The sequence below is a fragment of the Seriola lalandi genome, unplaced genomic scaffold (genome assembly GCF_002814215.2).
Source record: "Seriola lalandi dorsalis isolate HSWRI2012SDOR001 ecotype SW California unplaced genomic scaffold, Sedor1 jcf7180002054580, whole genome shotgun sequence".
Taxonomy (NCBI): domain Eukaryota; kingdom Metazoa; phylum Chordata; class Actinopteri; order Carangiformes; family Carangidae; genus Seriola; species Seriola lalandi.
In genome coordinates this window covers 1,267,895-1,283,771 of record NW_019525133.1, presented here as the reverse complement: position 1 = coordinate 1,283,771, position 15,877 = coordinate 1,267,895, and the positions used below count along the sequence as shown (strand labels likewise).

The following is a 15,877-nucleotide window of genomic DNA, read 5'->3' as shown; positions in this document are numbered from 1 at the left end:
GCTTTCACTTGCAGCCCACAGTGACTCTGAGCAGAATTAACTCTTGATCAAGTAGAGCAGAGAAGAAACAAAGAAGTTGCAGAGCATGAGTCTCTCTTTATTTGTTTCACTCCACACAGAAAACTATGGATCCGTTTATGTGTTGAGAGAGTGGATGCTTTCTAATAAAGCTGTTATGCTGCACTCCCTGATCCATGTTGTTTTGATTCTGTTTTGCATTTTTATAATTTTATTGTCTCTCATTATTCCCCGACCTCCTGTTCAACAGTGCTGCAGGTATTTTCAGACTTTGAACAACACACGATTTTCTGTTCCACATTGGGTGATAGAGGATTGCTATAGGTGCTCATTACTTTTACATACAATCTCTATCTCTTAAAAAGCTATGTGTTATAACACACTGGTTCCCAACCAGTGGTACTTGTAAAAGAAAAGTAGAAATTACGATTTTAAATAACTGTATTCACACAGTTGCAATTTAGAGTTCATGAAAACAAGTTAGCTAGTGGGCAGTAAAATCTGAACAGTTAGCTAAAAGGATAATGGGTAAACAGCTGAAATGGCCAATACCAATGAATAAATTGTTGAAATGTGTAAAATAAAAAGGATATATTGCTGAAATACTGAACCAAAACCTGTTAATAAATGGTTGAAATAGTTAACTAAAAGTGATAGATGAATGGTTGAAATATCCATCTGTTGCCACCTCAAGTGCTGAAAGTACAATTTCAAACTTGACCAGACTGACATAAACATTGACAGTTAAATTGTGTGAATAAGTTATTACAACAAAATACGATTTTATATTACCAACAGAGTAACATCCAGTTTAAAATCAGTTCTGATGAACACATTTGGAATATGATGCAGATGTGCTGTCAGACAAAAAGTTTGGGAACCGCTGTTGTAGAGGAAACAATTGAAAATGTCTCTCTGATGATGTAGAATGTGTTTTAATTAGTCCGGGTTGCTATCCCAAAATCTCTTGTTATTGCCCTGTTGAAATCAGTGGAGTTGTTGTGGAGAGATTAGCATGTACCTCATCATTGTTTCTTCACTGGATAATAAATTGTGCCCCACAGTTAAGGTCGTTAGTGTCCCACTGGACAATGAGACAGCTGCAAAATGAAATAAATCATAGACTGAAATAAAAAAATTTTTTTTCCAAATACCCTCAAACGATTTCTTCTACTTGACTACTTCAAGCTCATTGTCAATAATTTGAAACTCATCTGTGAACCCCACTGAGTGCGTCCTTAAAGTTAATGTCGCTTGTGTTGTGGCGACACACATTTTTGAAACGGAGGAAATGTCTAATTTCTGAATATGACTGCTCTGTTGAACACAGGTCCGCAGGTAGTCTGGTTTGCTAAAAAAAGTATTCATTGGTTGTTTTTTCAACAGCTGCAAGGCTCAGTTTCTAAATCTTTCTCTCCCTCGTCTCATTTCTGTTTTCCATTCTGTTGTCCTGAGGAACTTTTTTTTTTTTTTTTTTCAAATAAGAACGCTGCTCCTTGTCTTTCCCTTTGTCATTTTGTCACCTCATGTGGCAGAGGCTCAGCTGTTTTCCCCCCCCAGCCCTGCTCCCCAGTCACACAGACATAGCAACACAGCCGGTCTAATTGGTAATAACCCTTCAGCTGTCATAACCGTGGATCACCGCTGCTTTTTGGAGAGCAGTGGAGAATACCTGCTTCCTGTTTTATCACTGATATGAGTTAGCATATGGTTCTGTATTTTCGTTTCCAGGATTGCTGGGAAGCCATGTGTGTTTTACAATTCACCATGTTTTTGATTGTATTGCTTATTTTATTCATGGGTTTTCTCTCTCGCTCAATTATTAACTTAAATATATGGTACTTAAATATGGTACTTTCTCTTTAAACATGCACCACAGATACAGTTCAGATCTCTTGTCCATTATTGCTCATTTTTCAGTCTCTCAGTGAAAACCCTGGGTCTGCCCCTCACTGTTTATGACTTACTGTTTGTGGAGCATTAAAAGGTCTAACTGGACAAATAACTTGCAAAAAGGCAAACAAATGGGGCAAAGAAGTTGTTCCCGTGATTTCTAAAGGCAAGTTTTCACAACACAGCCGAACTTATAATTCTCTTTAAACAATGTCTTGAAAACACAAACATTTCTCAGCAAATTATGGCCACAACATATTAAAAAACACCCACTGGGTCTTATTAATGTGTGAGAAAAGGCGTCTTCATCTATATGTTTGCTTGTGTGAGACATACAGTGTGCTCTGATTTAAGAAACAAAAATTTCATAATAAGTTTGTTCTCTTGACGCTGTTAGCGTTGACCTTTAGCCTAGATTTTTCGGTTCTTGTTTTTTGGACTACAAAGTCCACAGGAAGTATTTTATGACTATTAGCAGTCTTGCAAGATGAAGGTTGGAAAAAGCTTTCGCCTGATGGAAGACCATCTTTATGTGAAAACCAAGAATATTCTTCTATTGGTACTGGCGGTGGGACAATGCAGTTAAATTCCTTTGTGCATGAATAATACTTTTTGCTCCTTTTGGGACATTGTAATAAAGCCTGCTTTATTTTATCATTCTTTCACGTCTCAACCAGTCCTGAGCTAAATGGAATTGGAACGGAGCGCAGTGTTTGGGAGTTGGTGTTCTCCCATTTCTGATGACCGATGGCAGGAGAGAGATGAAAGGCCATGCCTCTGCTTCTTTTTCCTCCCCACCTCCTCTTCTCTTTCCTCCCTCCCTCCTCACCTAAGCTGCAGTGCATCTTTTAACAGTCATGAAAGAATGCAGAGGGGTCTGCCAGTCCTGTTCATACGCACAACACACAGATGCACAGGCACGCAGACACATATTCCACCTCTCCTTCTTTTCAAATTTTCCAGTCTTCTACTTTTACACATTCTCCCTTTTCTTTCCACCTTGTTTCTAGGGTACAATGTATTTCACGGGGGCAGAAAACAACCCACACGGATTTGGCTGAGTGGACACGCTAAGAGCTTCGAGCTTTTGGGAATCTGAATTCTTTTATGCTACTTTATGGTATTCGTGGTGATGATGGCTGGCTAAATGGGCTGAGGAACTTCACTGTGTGCAGCAAGGATACACATCATTTGTCAAGCAAGCTGTCTTCAATTATCCATCAAACACAATGCTAACCATTAACATGAACTTCAATGAAAAGCTTATTTGTACACCAGCTGGATATCACACATTCAGGGCAACTCATAAACAGTAATTTGGTTGTTATTCGGTCATCTTGTTACCAGACACGGAGCTGGTGCAACTGCTGTTGATTCCTTTTTTTCTTTTTTTCTTTTTTTCTTTTTCATGATTCCTCCCCTGCAGTTACAAAGAGAACATTTTAACTTAAAAATCTGTTCTTTTTGTTTGTGTTGCTCAGTTTGTGGTCTCATTTGTCCTAATAGTTGCATTTATGTTGTTTTTTTTCACCCTGTGCCGATTACACCTCTGCGCCTCACGCCTCCTCTTGTGCTGTCGGCTCACATTCGGAGTAGCTCTAATTGAGTTTTTGGACAGCCGGCCCGGTCTCAAACGCTCCACGAGAGATAAAAGAAATTTTGCATTACAACATCAAAGGGGCGCCTCCGCACTCTCACCCCATTCCACTTCCACACTCACCAAACATGATGAGATCAAATGAACATCTAAGGTCAGTGTAGCTCTGAAGGGTTAATGATGTGGAGAACGTGCTGTGGATTTTTAATTCACACTCTGGGCAGATAACCACCCTCAACCCAGTTGAGTCTCATCCTTCCACTGATGACTCATGCTCTTTGCACTTGGTGAACAACCTGCTTATTTAAAGCAATTTATATGAATACATTTGAGTGTAATTTGACATGGCTTGGCTTAGATCTGTCATTATACGCTATGTCTGCTTCACCAGGATCAATAGGCTGTTAATGGTGGCAGACGTGGGGTAGATGGCACTTCTAAAATCGGCGATGTCATGAAGTATCCTGTAGTACAGAGACTTACTTGAAATAGGAGGTAATTCAGTGAAGTGGCAAATTCCAGAAATCAGTTCACCAAGGTTCAAATCCTGTTTTGTTGTCTTTAATATTTCTTTTATACATTAGCTCTCTTAATGTAATACCCTATTTGTAGAGGAGTATATAATAAGAGTTATGCCTGTGAGAGAGCAAATGATCCAACTACATTATACTCTAACATACTCAGCCTCGACATTTCGACTTCACTGCTTTGGAAGTGGAGTGGGGATATTTTGAGTATGCTGCTCTACCCTCACAGAGTATATAGACATTTATAAATGAAGCTCTCATATCCGGACCTACAAGATTGATTGTAATTCACTGACCTCGACAGAGTGAAGTCAGCCAGACAAACACCGGGCAGTGTGTGTGGCTGTGTGTGTGTGTGTGTGTGTGTGTGTGTGTGTGTGTGTGTGTGTGTGTGTGTTTGCCCACCCCACTTCAACATAAGAGATTCATTAATGTGGCCATGAGTCATTTGCTCAGATGACAAAAGGTTTTTTATCTGAGTGGCCATTCTGTGTAGACGTTGTCTCAACATAGCAGGTATTCCAGGGCCTTTCCAGAGCCGTTTTATTGCTCTCACAATCAGCTATTATTTCAATGTTGGCATTACTGTCACCACAGGGTTGTCAAAGCTGTAACCATCATATGGAACTCTGCTAAAAGACCTGGAAGCAAAGGCCAGAGACAATTCAAAGTAACCTGTGGAGTCTTCTTGTATCATTTAGGCCTTGTGTGAATCCTTGACCATTTCCCTTGCAAAGCTGATTTTTTCATAAGTTTAAATCCTGCATATTTTTACATACATGCTTGCTAGGTTGTTGTGGACTTAAGGCAACACTTCAATCACTGGAAGGGCGTGAAACTTGCGTGTGAGCATGTTTGTCCTTGTGCACATGCATGGTGCAAACAAAACAGGGATCCCAGTTGTTAAGTTTTTCCCCATAGCGCTACTAGTGGTCAGAAACTGCACAGTGGTGTAATTTGACTCAAACCTACTGCAAAAGCAAAATCCTTAATGTTTTGACCAAAATTCAGCCAAAATTCATTTATAAAGCCAAACTGAAAGATTTATCATAATGATGAACAAGCTTCTGACAACATTACCAACTTTAATTTAGTTGTTGTCTAGAGTTAGCATATATTAAAAGATCTGTCAGTTTGAGAGTGCGTACGTCCTTTTGAATGGTGGTGGTAGGGTGACCTTTGTGTTTATATTTGGATCACAGATTGTGCTTTTGAAAAGCTTGGCAACTGTCTAGCACTCAGGCAGTGTTTTTGTGAGGTCACAGAGACCTGTTATGCCATCAGTGCTGATATGAAAACAAAGACAGAATGAATCTTGAATCTGTCTTGAAATCAGCTGTGATGAGTAGAAATATTGTCTCCGTGCTGAACTCTGTGGAGCCATGGTTTTTAACAAATGTGAGCGGGCGCTTTGGGCAAATTTTCAAGGCCTCTCTGTGTCTTTCTCATGTCTTGTTTCTTGGAATGATTGCATAAGAATACACAGAAAATAAAAATGTAACAGATCACTTTAAATTTTTTTTTTTTTTACTTCTTGAAACAGATGCAATAAAATCGAGTTTTTTGTGAGTGTGTGACAGAGATCAGAATGTCACTGTTCAAAGCTGTACTTTCTGCTCTGTCTAGTACACCTAGACAAATATAGATCTCAGTTTAAAGTTCTTTGCTTTAAAAGAGGAAAATTGCTCTGTGTTTCTTCCAATCGTATAAAAAGTCATGTCCTGTAGTTTATTTTATCTGTCTTTTTTGTCACATTGTCGCGTGGGCTCTGTCTGCCTCATTTTCATCCTCACCTCTCATCTCTTTCCTTCCTTTACAGCCTCATGGGCTTTATAGTGGCTGCTTCTCTTCCATCTGTTTCCCAATCAATTTGGTCTCATTTCCTGCCAATTGGTCCACCTCCATGAGCTAAGGCTCATTTAACAGGAAGCCTCGCATGTTGAGATCATCAGCTGTAGTTATGGTGATCAGTCTGTGAACCTCTCGGCCTCACAGGAGCTTGCCTGGAGTTTGGCCATTTGTTTAGAAGTTTTGGATATAGCCCTTTACAAGATCTCTGGGGGAGGGTGTGTGTGTGTGTGTGTGTGTGTGAGTGTGTGTGTGTGTGTGTGTGTGAGTGAGTGAGCGTGTGGCACTGTTTTAGCAGATGGCTCACAAATGTACTAATTTTAACAATGTGAAAGTTTAATGAAGAAAACATTGTCCCTGTGGTCAGACTGCTGTCAAACTCTATGTGGTTTATTGATCTAGGAACCTGGCTTCTGTTAGTGTGAAAACACACACTACACAATTACACAATTTGTTTGATACACAAGCATAAAAGTAATTCACAGCATGACCAACAACTGACTGTAATCTGCATACGGAGCACTGTCATTTTATTTTAATTGCGTTCAAGTCTTTGCAAAAAGCAAACCATCCTCCCACATCGGCAAATATGACTCGTCATTACTTTATTGCTACTTTCTTAAACAATGTGTTTTACCATCATCATGGATTTGGCGCCAACATGGCGCCTATCTTATCTCTTCAAACAGTAATGTCTCACCCATACGGTATTTATAATGGCCCATATTTTTTCTTTCCGTTCTGTGAGAGCTGCTGTCCTTTACAGAGCCCTAGTCTTGAATTCATGTGGCTCTCTACAAGTAATGCTGGACAGCAGGCCCACAAATCCAAACTGAAATGTGTCCTCTCCGACATAGCAGAAAGATATCTTTTAGTTTTTTCTCATAGATAATTTTAACGGAAGCTTTAGCTCGCAGGGTGATGTCTTGAGTGCTGATCAGGGGAAGGCAGAGTACACCTGCTGGTCAGCGAGGTGCATTTGGCCTGGCAGTCCACATAGTCTGGTTAAGGTCTTTCTCGGGTTAAGCTGTTTCAGGCCTCTTTGATAGCCTGCAATTGAGCTCCCCGGCTGACATGCATAAACCAATTAAAAGAATATCCCTGTCCACCTTTGTGGCTGCAAAGGTCCTTGAGCAGAAATCACTGAGCAGTAGGTGTGACTGCAGTGTGCCTCCTTTGCTTTACAGTAGCTCGACCTTTTTTACCGCAGCATATCATTACAGTACACATTTAAAAAAAAAAAAAGCATCAGAGAAGTCCTCTGCTAGATGTGGTGGAACATGACATCTAAACTCAACACTGACGCCCTTTCTATTATTTTTCAAAGAAATGTATGCGTGAGAATATTCCGATCCAGGAGAATCTTAATGTGGCTTAATCACACGATATCCACACAATACATAGCTGCAGAGTGTCTCTGCTGCACATGAAGTTGCCGCTCTTATCAGTGGTAGCAGATGGAGAGCGTCCTAGTGAGAGGCTCAGTCGGGCTCCATGTATGTCAGAAATAAGAGGATGACCTTGGCTAAATCTCAACTGTAGTTCAACCATAAGAAACACTCGCTTTTCTGGCCTTTTTTGTCTTTTTGCCTCTCTCTGTCTCTCTCTCTCTCTCTCTCTCTCACACACACACACACCCACACACACACACACACACACACAACTGCCTTGCTCCTACACATTCCTGTATGCAGTGTTACAGCTGGAGACAATATACACTCCTCCACAGTATCACTTCATCAAAAAAAAAAAAAAAAGCCATTTGTAAGACACTCACTGAGGCGCGGAGGCTCTTGCATAGCCTCTAAAAGCAGGTGATTAGACACTCAGTCATTTGCAGCATTTACCACAGCGGGATGAAGTATTTGCTGCAAAGTGAAGATGTTGTTTCATATTTAATATCAGAAGGAGGCTCAGTAAACATTCTTCTTCCTTTGCCTAAACATTCAATGAAGTTGTAGCCTCGTTTTTATCATGCCCCAACAGGATTCACAGCTCTTAAATCAACCTGACACTGGGTATTTTACTTGTAAATCTCAAAACACATTAATCAAGGGCAGTTTTTTAAGGGTCTGTGTGGTTGTTCTCGCTGTTCTGCACTCACAGGGAAGGATAAACAGTCAGTGAAAGGTGATATCAATGTATTTCTGGCCAATAAACTTGAAGAGCTTTGCTAGTAGATTTACATTGGACCGTAGCAAGGTGAGATAAGGCGCTCCATTTAGGAAGAAGAGAGACGTGGGACTGTGAGCGAAAGTGCCGTGAGATTTGCAGTGGTTTAGGTTCATCTGAACAAGCCGACCTATCATGTTTTTGCTGTGGCCGTGTGCGGCAATTGTCAGTCCCCTCTGTTGGCCCGAGGCGGCTGTAGAATCCTATGTGCCTCCTTTTAATACACCGTTTACTGTTGCTTAATGCATGCGGAGGTTCATATCTCCTCCAGGAGCCGGTTGCAGTTCAAATACAGCCTAGTGTATAACAGAGGTGTTTGGAGATTTACACATCACAAAGATAAAACAGGTTGCAACACACAACTTAGTTCTTACATAGAGACTAGCTGTTACTAAATAGTTATTGCCAGGTGTAGGAATTATGTAGCTAACTGAAGCGACCATCAAAAAACGAATGTGCACTTGCTAACGTGATTAATTTAGACTTTCTTCTCATATTCCTCACAGTTGCGTTGTGAAAATGAACAGTTCAAGACTTTCTGCTGCAGAGTAATTCACTGTGAGACTGAGAACTAAAGCTTATATAATTACTTGACCTTTTATCTTTTACTTTAGAGGAGTGGCCTTCACATGTAGGCTACTGTATGACACATTTCTGTTTCAGATTGATAATGAGCCATTGTACGTTCACATTCTCTATCTGGATAATTACCATTTCATATTATTGTGGGAAAAGCCCCCTCAATCATGGGATATTTCATGCAAATTGAGACTCAGATCAAGTCTTGTTACAGATTTAAAGTGGAAACTTGAAAATGGTAATTGTCTCATTCAGTCCTCTTTATAACTTACTTAAGAGAGCCCCTCCAGACTCCGTTAAAATGTGGGGCAGATAGGCCAAGTGAGGTTGTATATTAGGATGAAGCAGTCCATCTTGTTAGGATGCCTCTTATGTAATGTTAGAAAACAGTTTTTGATTTTTATTTAAACTTGTTTGATTTTACTTGAATCGTCATGCAGCCAGTTAGAATGTCAGTGTTGCAAAAAAAAAAAGAAAAGAAAAAAAGAAGATGTCATCGCATTTGCAAAGAGAATCATCCTCAGCCAGAAATGTCATGCAACTTCCCATTAGAAGAGAAAAGCTTCTTCGATTGACCTTTGAGGTGTAATTTGTAAATGCAACATGAAAAGCAGAGTGGTGGGCTCATTTGTTTCACAGCACTGGATTGGATCATGAATTGTTTGAATATTAGTATCGAGCCCCTACCTTGACCGCGCTCCACTCTGTTGCCCTTTTTCATTTACCCATCCAGGCCAGCTTTGACTTCCGTTTTTAATAAATATGTTTTTCAGTCTGGGAACTGCTCCAGTACTTCTGATTATTTTTAATGACAAGGTCTTTTTTTTTTAGTACATTCATATTTGTCTCTTAAGACTTGAAGACTTGTTTTAATGAGCTCTCATAAGGTCTGCTTCCTTAGCCCCTGGCCAGATACAGCTATGTGCAGCAGGCAACTCTACTAGACCAAGACTATATAAGGCATGAACACTTCCCTAGACATGAAGACATGCCATTCTTCCCTTTGACAGATATTATCCAGTGGGGAATGGTAGCTACAGTACTCCAGTAGACCCTTGATTAAAACATATTGCATAAATAAAGCATAAAGAAAGATGTTAACACTGCTGCAGATGTTGAGATAGATTATTGAGCAGTATGAACTACAAGATGTACAAATTAGCTGTCGACCCAAGACCTTTGGCTCTTCTTTGAGAGGCAAAGAGCAGTTATTTCAGCTCATATTATTTTGACATAGTGTTATGGGCCTTCCCACCTGTTAAAGCTTGCCATTCATTTCCGATGCTAAAAAAAGTCAGTGTGCTATAGGTGTTCCACTTCCTAATTTGGACACATCCTCTTTAACTCATTCTCTCCTTTCCTCTCCTTCTCCATCTGCCCCCTTGCTCCTCGTCTGCCTGCCAGACGCCATGATCCGACGGGAGGAGGATAATCGCGCACCCCCAGTAGACAGCATGGACACCGAAAGGCACTCCGCTGAAAGGTGACCTCCAGACACTTCACCTCCCCAAAACGTTTGGTGAGTTAAGAGTCAGTGAATCCCTTGTACTCACAAATGACACCATCTCCTCTCCCCCCGTCAACGTTTGGCAGGATCTGCAGCTCCAAGCCATCATGTCAGACATTTTAAATGAGACCCTCTAAAACAGAACACATTATCCAAAGTCTTTTTCTCTGCTTTAATCTCTGCTCCCTCAGAGGAAAAAAAAAGTTCAGTGTCGAATTTCTTTCTTTCCTTCCTAAAGCATTGATTTACCAAAGCATATGCTGGTATTTTATCTGCCTTCAATAGGATCAATAAGCCTTTGCACACATGAGTGCTTGTGAGCGAGCATGTGTGTGAAAAAGGTACGGTGATTGGTATTGATCAGTCATTAAAGATTGAATCTTTGTCTCCGTGCATGTTTGTGTTTCGTGACAAAACGTCTTAACTGAAGCCACTCTGATATTCACACTGAGGAAATGATCACATGGCTGTGCTTAGGCCAGATATACTGTATGACCTCATTCACTAATGCTTTCATATTTTCTCTTTTAAAGAAGCCAAAGTCAGCCAATCCTATTAAAAGGACTCAATGCTTCCTAGAGTCACTTCCCCATCTGTGGCACTCGGCCTCAAACACATTCATTCCTCCTGAAGACTTCATCTTTACAAAAATGCTCACGAATATAAAATTTCATTTTTGAAACCGTAATTTCCTAAATTTGCTGGATACTTTAACTTTTGAACTTGCGAGGCAGCTGGATTTCCCTCCAGGCTCCAAGCTATTAGCTTGTGACCAAACCACAGTGGTACCAATGGACCAATAAGTGTCCTATGAGGGAGGGACTACTGACAGATACAGGTGGGTCTTCGGTGTGACAACAGTAAGAAGTTACTCTTCGATGAAAACAATGGCAGCTCCTAAAGAGGTTAGCGTAGGTGATGCTTTTGTTATGTAGATATGCCGCAATCATATCAGGACTGGAGAGTATTTCTCCATTGAAAGAAAAGCAGAGAACAGCACTGAAGGCTTCTGTCGATGGAACATGTTTTCCACTCTAAATTACCAGCTGGCTCCACTCGGTAGTGAAAAAAATCGGGAAGGATGCAGAATCTGATTGGCTGAAGTTAGCCCGTGATAGATGATGACAGACAGATGGTTCATCCAATCACCTGCCAAGTATTTTTTGAACGCGCCTGCCCTTTTCCAAACAGTTTCCAATGAGGCCTTCCCAGATGGTTCTGTGTAACAAACCATCTTGTAGTAAACTTCAGTCTAATTGGTGTATTTGAGGGGGACTACTTTCAGCTGCGGAATAATACATTCTTGGTGTTCTAGTGAGTATTTCTGGCAGCAGGATGGATTATGTATGACTGACTACAATGCCCTTGTTTAATCGTAATTAGGGAATATGTCACTCAGTTTCTAGTTGTGGCTCATTGATGTGTTCTTCATAGTTTTTGGGCAACACTAAACTATATCAATGAATCAAAATATAAAAAATCATCACTGTTTTTTTTAAATTTATTCTCTGAAAGAGAGTAAATCATCTTTGAAATCTCTGTAAACCACTAAATTGTAATTGCCCATGTGAAGATGTTGGTGAATCATGTTTGATCTTAATTTGGATGCACATTCCAGGCGGTTTGTTATTAGCATAAGCGAAGGCCCATATAGGGCAGCAGTCCTCAGTGGCGAGTGCAAACCATCTGTAAGTTATTACCTGTGGAAACTAAATATCAGCACACACAAGAGCGAACAAATAAACAAACATGATGATAATAACCTGAAACTACAGCCACAATACCAAAACAGCAAGAGTACTACCACTGCTTCTACTAATAATGATAAATGTGATGTGCAATAATGTCTAATGTGATTAGAGACCCAGAGAAACAATGCACTGCATGTCTGTGGTTTAATTGAAACAAGTGGTTTGATTCTAAATAATAACCCTAAAAAATAAAGCTGAAGACAAAGTATTAGCGCTGCAGGAGGGACAGGCAGTTCCTTAGCATGTGAAATGGATATGTGTGTTAGCTACAGAATTGGAAAGGCTACAATTTTGGTTTTACAGGCTGAATTGCCACTTGTGACCTAGCAGCAGTTATACAGGGATACTATGATTCACTCTCTACTGTATCAAAAATGGTAACCTTGCGGCACATGTAGATGACTGGTTTCATCTGGCGTGAAAATAGTCACTCCAGTAGAATATTTTATGTTTTGATAGTGTATGTTATGCTTTATTTAACAACCATGGCCTTAAACCTGCCACTGTTGGTTTACAAGTAGTCCTGACCACACATAAAAAGCTTTTGCATTCACATTTTCCAAATGAAAACACATGCCAAGACGTATGAAGCTAACCTTGTTTCAAAGTAATAAAATTCATCCCCTGAGCACAACCGACGCAGGGCTGATTTTGTGTGAAAGGACTATCTACACAGTGCATCATGCTGCAAAACTTGTTCTGGGATAAAACATTACCTTCAGAGCTCCTGAAAACTTAGTATCGAATGAAGTCGCCTATGGCTAGAGCGCCTCTTTATGGAAATCAGGTGTTGCACTGAAGTGAATGAAGTGATGATTGATAACAGACTTGCATTCATTTGAGAGTAGCGAACCACAGGCTATAATCGATGCAATCTCTGTAAGTGAAAGTAACACAAAAAAACATTCAAATCAGGCAAACATAAAAATAATAATAATAATTTTCATTAACTGGCCAAAGGCGAGGCTCATTTGTCATGGAGAAAGTGGTGCATATGTACAGTGTCAGTGTTGCTACTCCATATAGAGTTCAGGGGGTTTACATTTTGTCACCCGGCGTATCGCTGAGCGTGGGTACAACAGCAGGAGTGGTTAAAAGCACTCGAGCATTGGATAGAATTCAGTCAGCGTGCATTTAATTTGGGTTTGTAGTAACAGGAGGGACTGACATGGTTATACAAGAGAAATGGATGAGAGATTTGGGCATGAGTGTACGAAGCCACAGATAAACCATTTCTGTCATCTCATTTCTTAGAATATGATTACCTGTCTAAAGTAATGTGTTTGCCCCACGTTTTATCTACGTCATCTATGGCTGCATTGTTAGATTTTACTGGATATTCAGGATGTTGGTGGCAGATTGTAATCATTGATTTAAGGTTTGAAATGTGTTGTTGTTTATCTGAAACCCACAATTGAAGAGGTCACTGGAGAAATCTTTTCAACGTAGGTGCATATTGATAATTCAGAAACTATAGGACATTTTCTCCAGTCCAATTTGTTACTCAATGAAGAAGTTTGTGTTTAGAAATTACAATAATTACATACCAATTTTCTTGTCATTGAAAACTTTAGCAGAAGTTAGTGTACAATCGAACTGCACACCTGAGCCATAGAAGCTACTTAAATCCTACACGGTTGCAAAATGCATCTTTCAGTCCAGAAAACTCTCATGCAGAAACTTAAGCGATCTCATGTGTGCTGAGCTCTGAAATTCTACAACAGCAGATTGTCTTGCACTTTACCAGCACTCTTTGTCCTCAAGTTGTGCACGAGTGAAGGAACTCTTACTTATTTCCATAGGATTTACATGTTATTTAATCATAGCTGCATAACTACATACAGAATGCATTTACTCCACTTTTGAAAGCCACAGGCTATAATATTCTCTCAGCTTCTGTTGTAGTCTGTTTGTTGCTGGTTATCCTAGCCATGTCTGTCATAGTCGAGCTGAGGGAGTGTTTGTGAGAACAAAAGGTGAGTTACAGTGAAGGAAAGCAGTCCAGTGGGACTTCATTAGGCAGCGGTACAGTACTTCAAACTTTATAAAAACCTATCTGGTATTCAGCAGCAGTTCTCCGGGGCTCGTACTTGTAATTACAGAATAATCTTTTGCTAAGTTAGGAAATCTCCCATCTAACAAGTCCATTACTGCACACGGATGCACACAGCACACACATACACTCACATACTTAAACTAAGCATACTCTGCTCAAGTCCTGTCCACACAGTGTTCTGATGAAACTGTAGCGGGATTATAGATCTCTAAAACACAGTGCAGTGTTTGTTTTCAGCCTCCTTCACGACTATTCAGCTGTGCCAAATGTGGATCATAAGTGTGTGAGCAGTTGTCAACGATGTGTGTGTTCTAGGAGCGCACTAATCATGTTTTTTCACCCAAATCCAGATCCAAGTCATTTGATATTTAGTACCAGTTCCAATATGATGTTTTTATAGTTACATAACACAGCAGCACACTGAACACTAAATTAGGTAAAAAAATAAAAAAAAGACAGTAGAACACTTAAGACAGAATGATTTTATTCTACACTTTATTTCAACATTAACTCTGACTCAACACTTCTTCAAAACACCTGAATTTGAATCCTATAGTACCTATAGTTTCTGAATCGCTTTGGTTTGAATAACGTATTTAAATGTTGAGCATTTGGATCTGTTGGGACAGGAAGGCGTGGACAGGAAATAGACCGCCTCTCTCTCCCTGTGTTCAAATACAGTTTTTACCAATTACAGCACTTGCTGCTTATGCAGAACGTTGCTGAAATAGATGCAAATTGACTCGTTTTCTTAACCTCTACTCTCCTCGTTGTCAGCGTGTGTGTATCTTCATTAAAACAGTTGGCTGCTGTTCATTTCTTTCACTGCAACTCTGTCGTTCTCTTCTTCTCTTCCTTTAATATAACTGTATTTTTGCAATAGTTACAGTGTTTTAATGCAGCAAAATTAAAAAACCCTTGACAGCTGCACACAATGGGTTACAATGAATAAAGGATGTGGTTTGGATCAGTGGTTAGCGATTATTTAAAAAGATTCCTTCCTTGGACTATTTGATGATGTTGCCGATCGCCACGGGACGTTTAGTTTTTTTGAAGAGGAAATTGCTCACTTGTTGTATTGCGTTAACTGCATATAATACAGCTTGGACATCACTAAGATTTCCAGCAGTTGTGAAACTGAACACATTTATAGCATAGATTATTGCGATTGTGATTAGATCTCCAGGGTTTGGAATACCTGGAAAGTCTTTCTATATAGTACACCTACAGATGTGGATTGACTGCAATGTTTGGGACATAGTACAACGTGTATGAAGTCGAATAACATACTTCAGAAAACATGCATCTTGTGTATATATGTATATCATTTGTAGCCAGAAATGTGTGTTCTGTCTTTTCCGGGCCAATCTTTTCTGTGTAGAGCTCTTTATGTGTGTGTCCTATGTGTTAGTTGCTTATGGGGACAGCCATAGCGACGTGAACCCTCTGGGGACAGATTGATGAAGTCATGGGTGTAAAGTAAAAGGAAAGTACCAGAGCTTGCCACACTGCAGATGCACAGCTGTCGTTTCTGTTGACTTTTTTATTCTCGAGTCAGAGCCTGGAGGTGCTGTCATGTCAAGACTGAATGCCGTGTCATTCTCATTGAATTGGCTATAGATACTCTGCATGGTAAAGATCTGGAATACATTGTGATAAAATGTTGTGATTTTATACTGGCACCGCATTAATAGGAAGTAGAACGAGTGTGCTGTTATTATCTCGGTATAAAAACACAAGTGATAGATCAAGTGATTTGTACTGTTTAGCAGTTTATAACCGAAACTTTGAGAGTTAGTATTGTACTGCTTTTATGTAACTGGGGTTTTTAATATTTACTAATAACAGTTGGATATTATTTGTGTTGCTGTTCCCCAGTATTCTCTTTTCTCTCCCTCACTCCACTGCAGTTTGGGTTTGATGATGGCA

The 15,877-nt window shown here is 40.0% G+C and overlaps 1 protein-coding gene across 6 annotated transcripts in view; it reads left to right on the top strand.

The window, feature by feature from the left end:
- The window catches only part of chrm3a (cholinergic receptor, muscarinic 3a), an 81,409-nt gene that overhangs the window by 20,906 nt on the left and 44,626 nt on the right, over window positions 1-15,877 (top strand). For 4 of the 6 annotated variants that reach the window (XM_087177094.1, XM_087177093.1, XM_087177095.1 and 1 more), the window contains exon 2: window positions 10,039-10,153. The exons of the other annotated variants lie outside the window; for them this stretch is intronic. The gene's annotated coding sequence lies outside the window, so the exon portion shown is untranslated. The remainder of the gene's footprint in view (window positions 1-10,038; window positions 10,154-15,877) is intronic. 6 annotated transcript variants of the gene reach the window in all.